This window comes from Bombus huntii, chromosome 6 (genome assembly GCF_024542735.1).
Source record: "Bombus huntii isolate Logan2020A chromosome 6, iyBomHunt1.1, whole genome shotgun sequence".
Taxonomy (NCBI): Eukaryota; Metazoa; Arthropoda; class Insecta; order Hymenoptera; family Apidae; genus Bombus; species Bombus huntii.
The window spans coordinates 17048979-17062491 of record NC_066243.1 but is presented as its reverse complement, the minus strand read 5'-3'; the positions used below and the strand labels follow the sequence as shown (position 1 = coordinate 17062491).

The following is a 13513-nucleotide window of genomic DNA, read 5'->3' as shown; positions in this document are numbered from 1 at the left end:
AACAACAAACAGCGATTAACCACGATTAACGATTAACACTGAACTATCGAGAGTCGATAACCCGTTTCTCTAATTGTGTTTACTTCGTTTAACCTTGCGCACTTCGCAGCTCGGGACAGAATGAATGTTTTGGTTCGAAACCAAACAGATTCTTTCCTTTGTTGCCCCTCGATATCCCCACTACGCGTGTGTTTATTCGAAGTCCGCGACGGTTGTCGCGTATACATTCTTCGGAATATTCGGCGAAAGAATCGTAGGGATATCGATGGTACGTTAAGCCTGTCGCCTTACGCTTTGAACGCATAGCGCTTTGCGTTGCGAAGCCGTTGGAAATTTCCGTGGTCGAGTGCCGCCACAGACAGTGTAAAAGCAGTAATATTTCTAAAAATTGGTTAATTTAGATAGGGTCACATCTGTCACTTTGTTAAAACGTGTTAACTGTAGAAAAAGATAGTGAATTGTAGTATCGTCGACGAAAGGCCTAAGAAATATCGAGCGAACCGTAAACAATGTCGCGAGAAAGCCCTAGCGCCGATAGATGTCCTATGCCCAGGGCCCAACGATGTATCGTCGGTCCTTCCTTCGAGCGAATAGTTACGCGGAAAAGGCAACACGTGCGTGGTGGGGCTAAGACAAAAGACAAAGGAATGCCAAGGGACAAAGGGGAATTAACAGTCAGTGTGAATCGAGAAGTCAAAGAGTGCGAATCGCGTTGTCGAAAGAGCATGGTCTGTGTGAGAGAGAACGTTGGAACCGTAGTGACGAGAGTTGCAAATCAACTATTTAATTGTCTTAATTATACTACGTCACTGTGATTAGTTCGCGTTAAACAACCATCGTTTCCTGTTTAACCAACATCTGTTGAATCCATTTATTGTAAATAAAATAATTGTAGTAAAGATCTTACGGAATAATATAAAATTCAAGTGGCTCGACCAACAGGAAGAAACAAACGCAAAAGAATATTTCGAATCATACGAAGAACAAACAACGAGTCAAAATCGAATAACAAATTGCAAACTTCTGAAATTCAAGTCACTGAAATCCAGGTAATTGATTAATCTGACCAAATGTACACGCAAATACTTCTTCGCGTCTCTCCGGCCATTTATTATCGTCAAACAGTAAAGAACACTTTGTCAACCAATTTCCATCTCTGACAACATCCTCTCGTAACAATTCCGTGGAACAGGATCAGCAGTTTGAGAAGGGAAGCGAGAAAGCCACTTCAGCGTGAGATGTTAACCGAAACTCAAGCCGGATTTGCATGACGCGAAGGAATTCCAAGGATCCGCAAGCATCGAATACGCGGTTTCGTGTATCGGCCGGAGAGTCGGTCATTGATCAGCGTCACGAGGGTAAATCTTGATTTTAGATGCGTCACGGTACGCATGGCCAACGAGCAACGGTTCGATATAGTTCTCGGTCATTAAAGTGCCATTAGCCGGGCTAACTTGTCCATCACGGAAATTAATGTTATAAATCCAGCACTTTAGAAACCATGCCAGACCAGCCAACTCTTTTTCCCTCGTCCTTTCGGTTACACCCGCTGTTTCTGTCATTTTGATATCGCGTTAGGTCATCTCTGTTTCCAGTTTCATCGAAGAACACAGGAAGTTTCTTGCCGCGTTTCCGAGTGTCCGTAATTGAGACACGGCTTGCAGAATTCCAGTCTATTTCCATTTCTGACGGATAGACGAATAGCTTTTTCCTTCGCTGGATAAAAATGAGAAATATTTGTTAAACGTTTATGCACAGTGTTTAAAAATATGACAGCAAGTTCTACGAGCGTCTCTAGAGATTGATATATCTGTGAATACACTTAAAAAATGAAACCCACGCCAAGATATTTATATGTTTCATTAAATATCTCGAGTACTATACTTTGAAATATTTTACATATTTTTATATATTGCGTGTATTATTGCGCGTTCGTCAACCTTCCAAGTGTACATAAACGCCCGCGATCTCACTCATATAACGAAACTATTACAAAATAGTAGTCGTTAGAAAATCCGGATAACGTTATTCAACACGCGTGCACTCAGTTGACCAATTACATGTATCAAGTAGAATACACATGCAGCCGCGAATTTGGTATCAGCCACTTGAGCCGGCCGAAAGCCAGCGATTCAGCCGCCCGACGTTGCAAAACCTCTTCAACACCTGGTACAGCCGAAAAACGAGAAGAACATCGGTCGCAAAACACGAAACACCGTTACTCGTATAACACGTACCCGTCGTGGAATCACAATTCTCCTGGTAAATTCACCTACAGACGCTGTGATACAACTTGCGCAGACACAGTTGCCAAACAGTCACCGCATCTTCATCATACCTATCATACGATACATAACATTTTCCCATTCTTCGAGTCGAATTTGCCATAGGAAACATTCCCAAGCAGGTATCCGGTTCGAAGTAACGCTTGTTGCGAATTCCGCAGTGCTTCCACGTCGTTGTCGTCGTCGTCGTCGTCGTCGTCGTCGTCGTCATTGTCGTTGTCATTGTCGTTGTCGTTGAGAATTTCACGGTGAAACTCGTCGGTACACGCGGAAACGGATTTGCCATCTTGAAAAATAAGCGCACAGCCTACTACGGCGGAGGCTGCACGTGGTCTAACGAGAAATCGATATCGGCTCGCGGTGGAAACGTGGACAGTTTTCCTGGTGCCGTCTCGGCCGCTCGGACACCTTTATCGTACGTTAGCGCGATTTGTCGGACGGAGCGATAACGAGGATGTAAGCGGAGAGAGACTGGCATGTCTGAACGTTTCGTCATTCGACGGTGAAAAATCTCGTCGACCGGAGAAGATCGTTCGTCGTTCATCTTCGCTTTTTCCTTCGTGTCCAGCGTACCTTACGAGCGGATTTTCCCGATGATCGTCAGACGTTGCACATCCACTGTCGGCACCGAGTATCAGGACACCTGGGTCAGCTTGCGCGATAATTTATTATGTAATTACATAATTAGATCGCCGGTTTCGATGACTCGCGACTGTACCCAAGGGAATTTGTTAACGTTGGAAACGTTGGAATTTGTAAAATTTTCTTGGTAATATTAATTTAATGGTCGTGGAGAAGGCCGTGCTGACATTTGGTAGAATCGAATGCTCTTCGTTGCCCGTGTTTCCTAGTTGTTTCATTATAAATTTGCTTTATGCGCGTCGTGTTTGTACGTTTTACGATGCAAAATGTCAAATTAAAGCGAAGTCTGGCCAAGTTTGCCAATATTTATGGCAGTGTACGTAGCAGATTCTCTGACTTTGGCTTACGAAAGAATCATAAGTACAGAAATATATGGAATGGGAAGAACGGAGGTTTGATTTTAAAAGCTCGAAGCTTTTTTGAAAAAATCTGATGGTGAATGTTGGCAAAATGGAAGGATTAAGCTTGCCTTGTTAATCGTGGGCAGAATGTAGAAAATCTGCTAGATAAATTTGGATTAATGTTTGAAAGGTCGAGGAAGGATCGAGAAGGGTTTGATAATATCTGAAGATTGAAAGACTCAAATTAAAGGGTGAAGGTATCGTGGAATGAGAAAACTGAATTTGAATAAGTCGTGGGATGTTTGATAAAATCCGAAGGTAGCAAGAGTTAAGAGTTGGAGGCATCGTGGAATGAAAATGTTCGGTTTGAGTCTGTCTGTGAAAATCGGAGGATTTTTAGTCAAACCTGAAAGCGAACGAAATTTAAAAAGGAAAGGATTAGACGTGGAAAATATTGGAAAGATACAATTCGAGGGCGAAACAAATTGGAAACTAGAAAAAGTCGTAACGTGATCAAGAAATGGCAAGTTTCAAGAATAACAGAGAAAGTTTCTGGTAAGAGAGCCCGTAAAACAGAATGGTAAATCGAGTAAATTACGTCGAAAGTAAGCAGTTTTTCAATATTTGAATTGATAATTATAATGGCGCTTAAGGAACTACGTTCTTTTTATTACTTGAAGGATAAATAAAAAGGTCGTAATAATTCAACAACTTGAATATAAAAGAAATCTTAGAAGAAAGTTCCTCCATTATGATCTTTATAAGCGAAATCAAGTAATTTCAACGTTGCAGTGATTTGAAAGGCGACAAATAAAATTTCCACCGGTCGATATCGAGCGTTGCAAACAATTTTAGCCGGCAATTTTGAAGAATATCTTGGGAAAATGTTGGCGATGCGAACAAAATAAAAAAATCCCTGCCTTTCTGATTTTTCTATCGTCCGCCAAAAAACAACAGAAATAAATTGCACATTAACGCCACTGTGTTCGAACCGTCTTGTACTATATTTTTGGTAAATCTGTGCCTGTTGTAACACGAATTGCGATACAATAGAATCGATATACACCTATTTCGATTTCGAACGTTCTGCCCCTGTTACCAGCGAACGCTGTAACATTTCCCGAGCGAAATTAAGGCTGTGTCGCAATATCGATTGGTTTACAATTGGCGCAACGTGTCTGCAAGGTACACGACGAATTATCTTTCCAACTTCTCCTATACAACGAACTCTCTATATAAATTGGACGAAGGAAGAAAATGCGAAAGGTCGGATCTTGTATCTTCGAGTTGTTTATTATTTTATTATTACGGACATTGTTAGCAACGAAACGAAATATATTTCCAGAAAGGAAATAATCATGGTCTTGAAATATTTAAAACGGAGGATCTACACGAAGAAACTTACATAATTCGGTGGCGCAAAGACACTCGACGCCATCAGACCCTCCATTTCTCAAATTTTATCAGCGACAGCGAGAATCACCTGTCGCGTAATACAAGAACTCTTCAGCATTACCATACTGCGCGTTTTGTCCCGCAGAGAAATGGCACAGCTTGTTTTACGTACACCTTCTACTTACCAGGTAGAAAAATTGAAACATCTTAATGCTAATTTCTAAATCGATCGTTACGCGCTAATTATACTTCCTTCTATTTATTTACGTAATCATCGACAGATTGGAAATCACGGATCGCTCGATGATTCTATGTAATTTTATTATTCGTTTGTCACCTTGCTTAGGTAATAATCGATAAACTCGTGTAACTATAACGATGTACGATATTTGAATTTCGCATAGAGATGTCGGTACAGGCATAAAGAATTAATCGAATTAATTTATACTTTTATATCGCTCGATAACAGTTATCTGAATATAATCGGTTACATAGATCGCGAGTAAATCGTTTGTTCTTTTTATCTTTAGCATCTTTTTTTTTTTCTTTTAGACGATAAATATGAAAAAGTAAATAGATAGCAGGAGGATAAATAAATAAAAATAAATAATAAACACGAAGGGCCGTTTCACGAAAAAATGGCATCGACCAGATTTACACTGCTACGTTCCTCGGTTCACCGATCGCTAGCCAACAAATGATACCTTTTTTTTTTTTTTTTTTTTTTTTTTCGTTCTACAGCAATTAGCACTTGTCAACGAAAACTTTATCCGGCGATTGGCGTTTTTCCAATTCGATAAAATTAAAAGGCATTGTTGTGTAATCGCGATTGATCCATAATGGTTTTTCACGGGGATGGGATTTGCCGCGCTGACTGCAGTATTTCATGCAATCCACGGCGTCGATCGAGCGAATTGTCTCGAATAGTAGTAGAATTAAATAGCGCCTGACTTAAGATTTATCGTTATTCGGCAAGGTGCGGATCCATTTGTCTTCTATTCTTTTCTTTTCTTTTTTTTTTTTTTTTTTTTTTTTTTAAATCGATTATGCACTCACGGAACGACCGCGATTTGTCCCGTGCCTGTACCGTGAAAGAATATTGTCGTTTGTTATTGTTATTATCGTACAAAGACGAATCGAAGTTGGCTGAAAGTTTCACAGGTAACGGCGGTAGAACTGGAAGCAAAAAGCTTTTGATAAACGCGGTCCCCGTGTACTTCTTGCTTCCAAAATAAGCCTTATCAGTTTCGGCATGAATCATACATCACGTTGAGCCGCTGCTACTTTACTACGTTGAAAATCGTTTCTTACAATTGTGTACATTCTCGTTCACAAGTATCGGACCGTCTTGTACGACTGAACCGATACTGTTACCGAAATTTCACAAGTTTCGAATTATCAGCAATTATATACATCCTTTCGGAATAGTTTAATGGAACAAGTTTGATAACGAGGCGAATGAAATTTTACAAGCGAATGTTGGAAGTTACAAGTTGCCCGATTTTCTTATTTTATGAAAGTTTATGGTAGAGATCTGTAACTTGTAACTTGTTTTCTACGAGATGTCGCAATTCTTGGATCGTGGAAAAATTGGAACGACAATAACGATGTTATCGATATTCTTGACGATAATAACGTTAATGTTAAAATTTATCAAGAAACATAACGGACATATAATAAGAGAAAAGGAAATTTCATCATATGAAATTAGTAATGTTGAAACATATTTTTAATATAATATTATTGAACTGTATATTATCGTATTACGATCATTGTTAACCATCTTTCAAGTTTTCTTACATTTCTCCTAATAATCGGCTACTTGTGAACGAGGGTGTACGCGTTTGTGTATATCGGACAGATTAAATAAACATCAGCGTAAATCATCGTAATTGTTACATGTATAATTTCGAGAGGTTTCTCGTGAAATGTTTCATTAATATTAAAATAACGGCTATTTGATCGTTTCGATGAAACGATAATGTATCGGTGGGTTATTTGCGATAAATGGACGGATAAGCCTCGCATTAAGGCTTTGTTTAGACATGGTTTGATTGATATTGCAGAACCGGTATTCCCGAACACTGAAATTCCATGAGAACGAAGTAAGATTTGTAAATTTAATCGATGCACCCTCGAGAACCGCGGTGATCGACGATAATGTACGAATGACGCGCGATCAAGTTATTTCCGCGTTCCTTTCATCTTGAAAACGTAATTTTTCATTTAATAACGAGCCGATGTCCGTTTGGCGTTTGCTCGAATTTCTTTTCCGTTGGTGTTATTTATCGCGTCGTTAGCCAAACATGGAACGATAAAATCGATAACGATGTTCCTCCTCTATTTTTATTATTTACGAACGAGATAGCGATCCTTCGTTTATAATAGTGAGAATTGTGATGACGGTATAGACAGACGGATGAAAGGTACGTTAACAAAGTGAGGGAAGACAAAGGTGAGGAAACGCGTAGCTGAGAAACAGAGCGCAAAGAATATGCAAATACAATTATGTATCAGGCTGTTCGAATGAATTTCAAATAAAGTGAAAATCAACTTCTATTATCGTGGCAACTATTGTCTCCGACGTACACTGAGAACATCGATTTTTCGCTCATTTGAAGACTAATATTTTGTAGTTGGAGAAATGAGATTCAATTCTCTTTCATTTCCATTCGACTTAAATTTCCTGTCGTTCAAATTTATTAATTTTACTTACGTATGAAATGCGACTGTGCTAAACTAACTATAAATACCGAACTATTTTTAATTATAAAAAGAAAATTTGGTCGTTTACAAGGAAGATAATTGACGAATGATAATATTTTCTTTCGTTTACGATCAATAGTAGAATCCTTTCGTGAAGGAGGAACGTTGCGTTAAAATTGCGAAGAGCAGTTTTATCGAATCTATGTTTCCCCATTTGTCGTTGATTAATAACTTGTTGAAATAATTTGAAAAGATTAATCCCGCAATTGCTGTAAAATTATTACCAGCGAGTAATAATCTTTTCAGCATCATCGAAGAGAGTCTCATCCTGTAATCCGATCTGTAATCTTATTCTTTTAATCTAAAATCCAATTCCAAGCAGACCTCGTTTCGTTTGTTCGGTGTCGTAATACCAAACGACACTCGGAACTATTAATCACATCAACTGATTGAGAAATATGTATGCAGCGTACTAAAAGAGAGACGATACAATCGGCAAGGTCAATAGATTTAATTGATATTGCGTTTTTACGCTTTCAAACCAGGGATAAATTATTCGAAGCTTTTCTTAAAAAAAAAAAAAAAAAAAAAAAAAAAAAAAAAAAAAAAAAAAAAAAAAAAAAAAAAAAAAAAAAAAAAAAGAGAAAAAACCCTCTTCAAGGCTGTACGACTTTACGATCTTCGAGATTCGATAATTCCCCTCTACGAAAATCTTCCATACAATCGCGTTTGTATGATTTTCAAATATCTCGTTTGCATACGATTTTTTCTACGGATTTATATCGATATTATTCTTAGGACTTTTGCCCGAAATCCAAGTTTCAATTGTAAAAATATTATTACGAAACGCGTGAACATTCACCCGTACCCTTGTATTTTGAACTCTTCTTAATACATTATATAAATTTGTCGATAATATCGCCACGGCATATTTCTTTCTGCCGAAATAAATAAGTGTTATCTCGATCCGTCCGCCACAGTCCATTTATTTTCCCTATTTTGCTTAAAAAGAAAATCCGGCAATCCCCTACAAATTCAACTTTGAATAGCGACTGATAGACAGACAGGACAAGGTTAAAACGGCGCCATAGCTCAGCCCTCTACTCTCTCGACTTCTCTGTACTCGCGAATACACGAAAGAAACAGCCTTATGAGAGAGCGTTTCGTTGCCGAAGAAAGGCAAACGCTTTTCTGGTAAAGGCAGAATTATTTACGAGCTGAAGGATCGTTTTCGATATCGAAACGATCTCGTTCGCTGCATGTGCGTCGTTTACATTACCGCCATCGATAGTCGATCGGCGCACGTTCGCCAAAGCTCCGAAAAGAAATCCCGCCCACTCCTTATACCTTTCGTGTAAATAAAACGTGTCGATCGTAACTGGTTCGCGAACCGGTTCGCTGGTTCATAATAGATTCGCGATTCGAGCGGTTGGAATAAGCTGTTATCCGAGCCTCTTCGCTTTGAAAACGATTTAAACGTCTGTCGAATATATCCAGCTGCGAATCATCGCGAAATTCATATCGGAAACGTTACGTAACGCGTTATCAACGAATAACCGATGACACCGTTCGATTCGACCGGATCGTATTAGATTTCATGCTAGGCCGTTTATCAATCGGCTTATTATCTGCCTGAAAACTGACTGGCTCGATGTCGCACGTTGATAAAAAAAAAAAAAAAAAAAAAAAAAGAAAAAAAAACACACAACGTGTCAACGACAGATCGTTCGAAAGATGATATCGCAGCTATTGATGTTCTTTCGAATTGATTTGCGTATATTTTTTTTCTGACTTTTCTTAGATTAATCAGACATTCTATGGTATCTTAACGTTGGACGAAAAACATCGTCTTAACTCGTATTTCATTTTGTCAAATTTTCAAACTTTCGATACGTAAAGTTCGCGAATATTGGAATTCTCGAATATTAGAATTCTCGAATTTTCCAATTTCTCGATTTTTAGTCTTCGGACTCGGTTCGAGCCTTGTGGCGTTTGAATTTTCAGATTTTATCACTGTTTGGTCGCTAATCGTTTAACGACGGTAGAGTTTGAAGCGTTGATTGTTCGCGAGCCGAAGAATCATTTGTTATACCTGTGTTGCGTTTTGCAAGCAAAGAATCGTTGACAAATTACATCTCGAATGGAACGAGTAACGACGAGGGACCTCGACGAAAGTTCGCGTTAAAAATTCCAAATGAATACGATTAATACGATTAATAGGATATCGAGGAAAACGTTGACAACCTAATGACCCTGAAGAAACGGAGAAAAATGAGTGAACGATATATCGAAGTTTGTCAAAGCGTAGTAACGTGTGATTTATCGAGTCGTCTTATAGATTGGACGAACGAAATTACGTGAATTTAATTCCAACTGGATTGCGCGCTATAATCGTTAATACACTTCTAGTTTAGAGATATGATATTTACGAATTCATTGTGATAGGCATAGCACGATAATAAAATTAATTTCGTTATTGCAGGATGCAATCGTTAATATAGCCGAGAGATACAGTAATACAGTTTAGAGATACGGAATTTACGAACGCGTTGCGATAGCTTTACCACGATAATAAAATTAATTTCGATATTTCAAGTGGAAAAGATTGGAGACAAAAAAATACGATAAATTCGGACGAGCTACAAAGCGAGTAGTATTTTTAAGATTTCCATAAAACAAGGTAATTAATCAAACGTTGACGTACGTTTTAACGTTTACGACACGTTCGTGTTCCATTTTCATCATTTTCGGAACTTCGAACACCGAGGGAAATGAGGATTTATAGACGCAGGAATTATTCGAACAGCAAAAATTTCAAATCAAATTTATTACGAAAACCGTGCAGCGTAAAATTATACTTCGCGGATCGAGAGACAGGAATTACGAGAACAGAAACTCACGATCGCTATATATAAGACGGGATTTCATTTTTCAATGTATTTTCTAACCACCGAGTGTCGTAAATGTCAGAAAATCGACAGAGACAAAAGTGCAGAGAGAAATTTAAAGATGCAAAACTACACTGGGTACATATGATACATAAAAATATACAAAATATCCCAAGTAGAATATCGATTATAATTTTTCTAATTTCTATTTCCTTAATTGTGCGCGTAAAACTCTAAATTTGCTTAATGACCTACTGTTTGATCGTTACATTTCCCAAACGTGTCCCAAAGGAACGTAATTGTTAACAAATCGAAGGGCAGTCAAAATGGAGAAAAACGAATGTCGTGGCAGACATTTCGATACGTAAAGAAATAATCGAAAACGGTAACCTACATACGATAATTGCAGTCGTTGATTATTCTACCATTTTTCAAAGAAAGAAGATTCGACGGTAGCATCAGAAACAATTCCATTTTCGTTTCAAATCGAACAGACTGCGTTTGCGAATAGCCACGTACGTTTAATTATCGTGTTGTTATCGGTCAGTGGAGAACGAAGAGACGGCGTATAGTGTACGATTTTCCATTTGTAACGAGAGAAAAAGCTCCGATACCGATCCGTTACCAGCGCGGTTTATCGAGTAGAACAATCCCGAACTGATCAGACCGTCTCTCTCTCGAACCGACACGTGCAATAGGCTAGGAATGGCGAGCACTGGGTCGCAGTGTCGCAGCACACCGTATGATGGAAAAGGTTGGCAAGTAGCGAGCTGAATGTCGAGACAGCCCAGCATTTTGCTAGCGCAACAGCGACGAGGTCAAGGTTAAAGATGTCTCGAAGATCCAACGACGTGACGCGGCTGGTTTAAGGTCGACTCTCGATTTTAAACCTGAAATCTCGCATTCCCTGACTCGATATAGACAGGTCGACGTAATTTCTCTGTATAACTAGGATTTTTCGCGCTTATTGTACTCTATAAGATATTTAATGTAATCGAGAGAAACGTTAAAGCGACACTCCGAATCCTGATATTTCCAATCGACTAAATGTTGTGCGTCTGATTCTCGTCGCGAAAAATAAACAGCTACGAGCGATGCGTTTCGTAAAACATTCTTACGAGCGTTTTCCTCGAAACTGTTGGTAAAATCGCCGAAGAAGCAAAAACAAAGCAGTGGAAGCTTACGTGCGTTCTCTCCTTTAAATCCAAAGGTCGGGTTTCGATCGTACCTCGTGACGTCGACATACGGTATACTCGGTCAATCTAACTTACCTATGCAACGTACAGCGACACTCGATATCCATTGGAAATTTAAGCGAACAATCGTCTAAAATTTATCGTTAATTTTCATTTGAAATGATCGGTCGAGGGACAAGCGATTAGACCACAATAAAGTTAAGCGAGCTCGTCTTCTATTTCTTCTATTTGCGAACGAAGCTACGAACGACGTGTGACCATCGGAAGATAAATAAAACAGTTGCTCGAAATAGTTGATAGTCGAGTAAAATTAATCAAACGATCGACCAAAATATAACTCATCTTCCAACTTGGTCTCTAACTGCACTCGCGGCATACGGTCTCCGAAAATTAAACGAAACGATCACTCGAGATGCGAATATTTGTGCATGAACGAGACATTGAAATGTATAAAAATAGACAAAAGTATATAAAATATCGCAAATACGACTGCTCTCACAACGTCTATGAAATATAGCAAATCTCTCTCTTTCGTGTTATAGTCTTATTCGTAAAAATACATATGCAGCTCGTTAATCACAATTTCCTCATTATCGCGCGAGAGCATCAATCAAGAAACAATCGGTGGAAATCAAACAAAACACAACATCCCGCTACGCGTCTCCGATTCCCGCCATTTGCAAACAAAGCTGCACCCGCGGTCCGCAATTCAATATCCCATTCCGTCTATCCTTTATCCAGTCTGATTATCGATCATTCCAGCCGCATAGAATTCCAGTAATCCCTTTCAAACGCAATATTCGCAATGCGATGTCCGGGCCTCGGCAGAGTGAGAGAGAGAGAGAGAGAGAGAGAAAAGGAGAGCGAAAGAGAAAGAGGGAGACGGCCGCGTTCAACAACAAACCTCGTCGAAGCTTTGGCTGCACGCATCGCACACCCAGTCGTCGTCATCGTCGTCGTCGTCGTCGTCGTCGTCGTCGCCGCCGCCGCCGCGTGATACTATATCGGGGCGTCGCGACGCCTGCGCGGGTTCTCGCAACGATCAGCTGGCTGGAACCTGACCGACGAGGGGCAAGGAGACCTAACCAGAGGGAGACGGAACGATCGGATACCAGTGAGTCGAAGCGGGACAGCGCTATATAGGAGGAAGACGGGAGATATCGAATGGGCGAAAGTTAGAGAAAGAAGGATGGAAATGCGTGGAGTCTAGTGTCAGTAGCGACGTCGAGGGTGGCCTCGTCGGCAGCTACGCACGTTTTTGGCAACGTTCGTCGATGCCCATAGCTCTGATCGTGGCAATGGTGTTGATCGTGTGCACGACGTCGACGTAGCTGCCGAGAGCCGGCGCGCGACTCGACGACTCCTTTTCGCGCAGTGCTGCCGTGACGGTCGATCGAAGCGCACCGCTGAAACCTGGGAATGCCACGCAACCTTCCATTTTAACGACTCCACGATGCATCTGCCCGGCTGCCACGTCGTCGTCCCGTGCCCTCCGTTCGAGTCTCCGGATGGTTATCTGAGTTACAGGAGGCTCGTGTATCGACAAGTACCAGCGTGAACCCTCCTACGCTAGCTGCCGCCCAGAAACTCGTCCGAACCAGCGGTATATCCACCCTGTGGTTTCCTCGCTCGTTCGCGAACAGTACCGTATCTACCTTTTGGAAATTGTTCTCGTTGAATTAGAATATCTCGAGTCTCGTTGACGAATGACGACAGCAAGGTAGAAGGAACGTTCTACTATCGCAAGAGGGACAGAGTCGACCAAAGAAGCCTGTTTCCAGTGAAGTATTTTTCTGATTATATCGTTAGTAAAGTGATCAGGCGAATCTGTGCGCTCGATCGATCGTAATCGCAAGGCCGTTGCTTGTGCAAGGAACATAAACACGATGGTTAAGTAGTGGAGGCTCGATAAGGGCTGCTCGAGTGCCTGATCACCCCCTGGTCTGGTTCTGTTGCAGCTGCGTACCGAGAACACTCTCTCTTCTTCGTCGATAACCAGCCAATAAACGGCGGGGAGAGCACGCTCGCGAGGCAGAAGCAGCGTCGGACCCGCGGTAAGT

At 40.5% G+C, this 13513-nt stretch overlaps 1 protein-coding gene across 6 annotated transcripts in view; it reads left to right on the top strand.

Moving 5' to 3' along the window:
* Nucleotides 1–12685: 12685 nt before the first annotated feature.
* Nucleotides 12686–13513, top strand: part of LOC126866256 (probable Na(+)/H(+) antiporter nhx-9) — a 42158-nt gene continuing 41330 nt past the window's right edge. For 4 of the 6 annotated variants that reach the window (XM_050619599.1, XM_050619595.1, XM_050619600.1 and 1 more), the window contains exon 1: nucleotides 12686–13507. The gene's annotated coding sequence lies outside the window, so the exon portion shown is untranslated. The remainder of the gene's footprint in view (nucleotides 13508–13513) is intronic. The other 2 variants (XM_050619597.1, XM_050619596.1) reach the window with 2 other exon arrangements.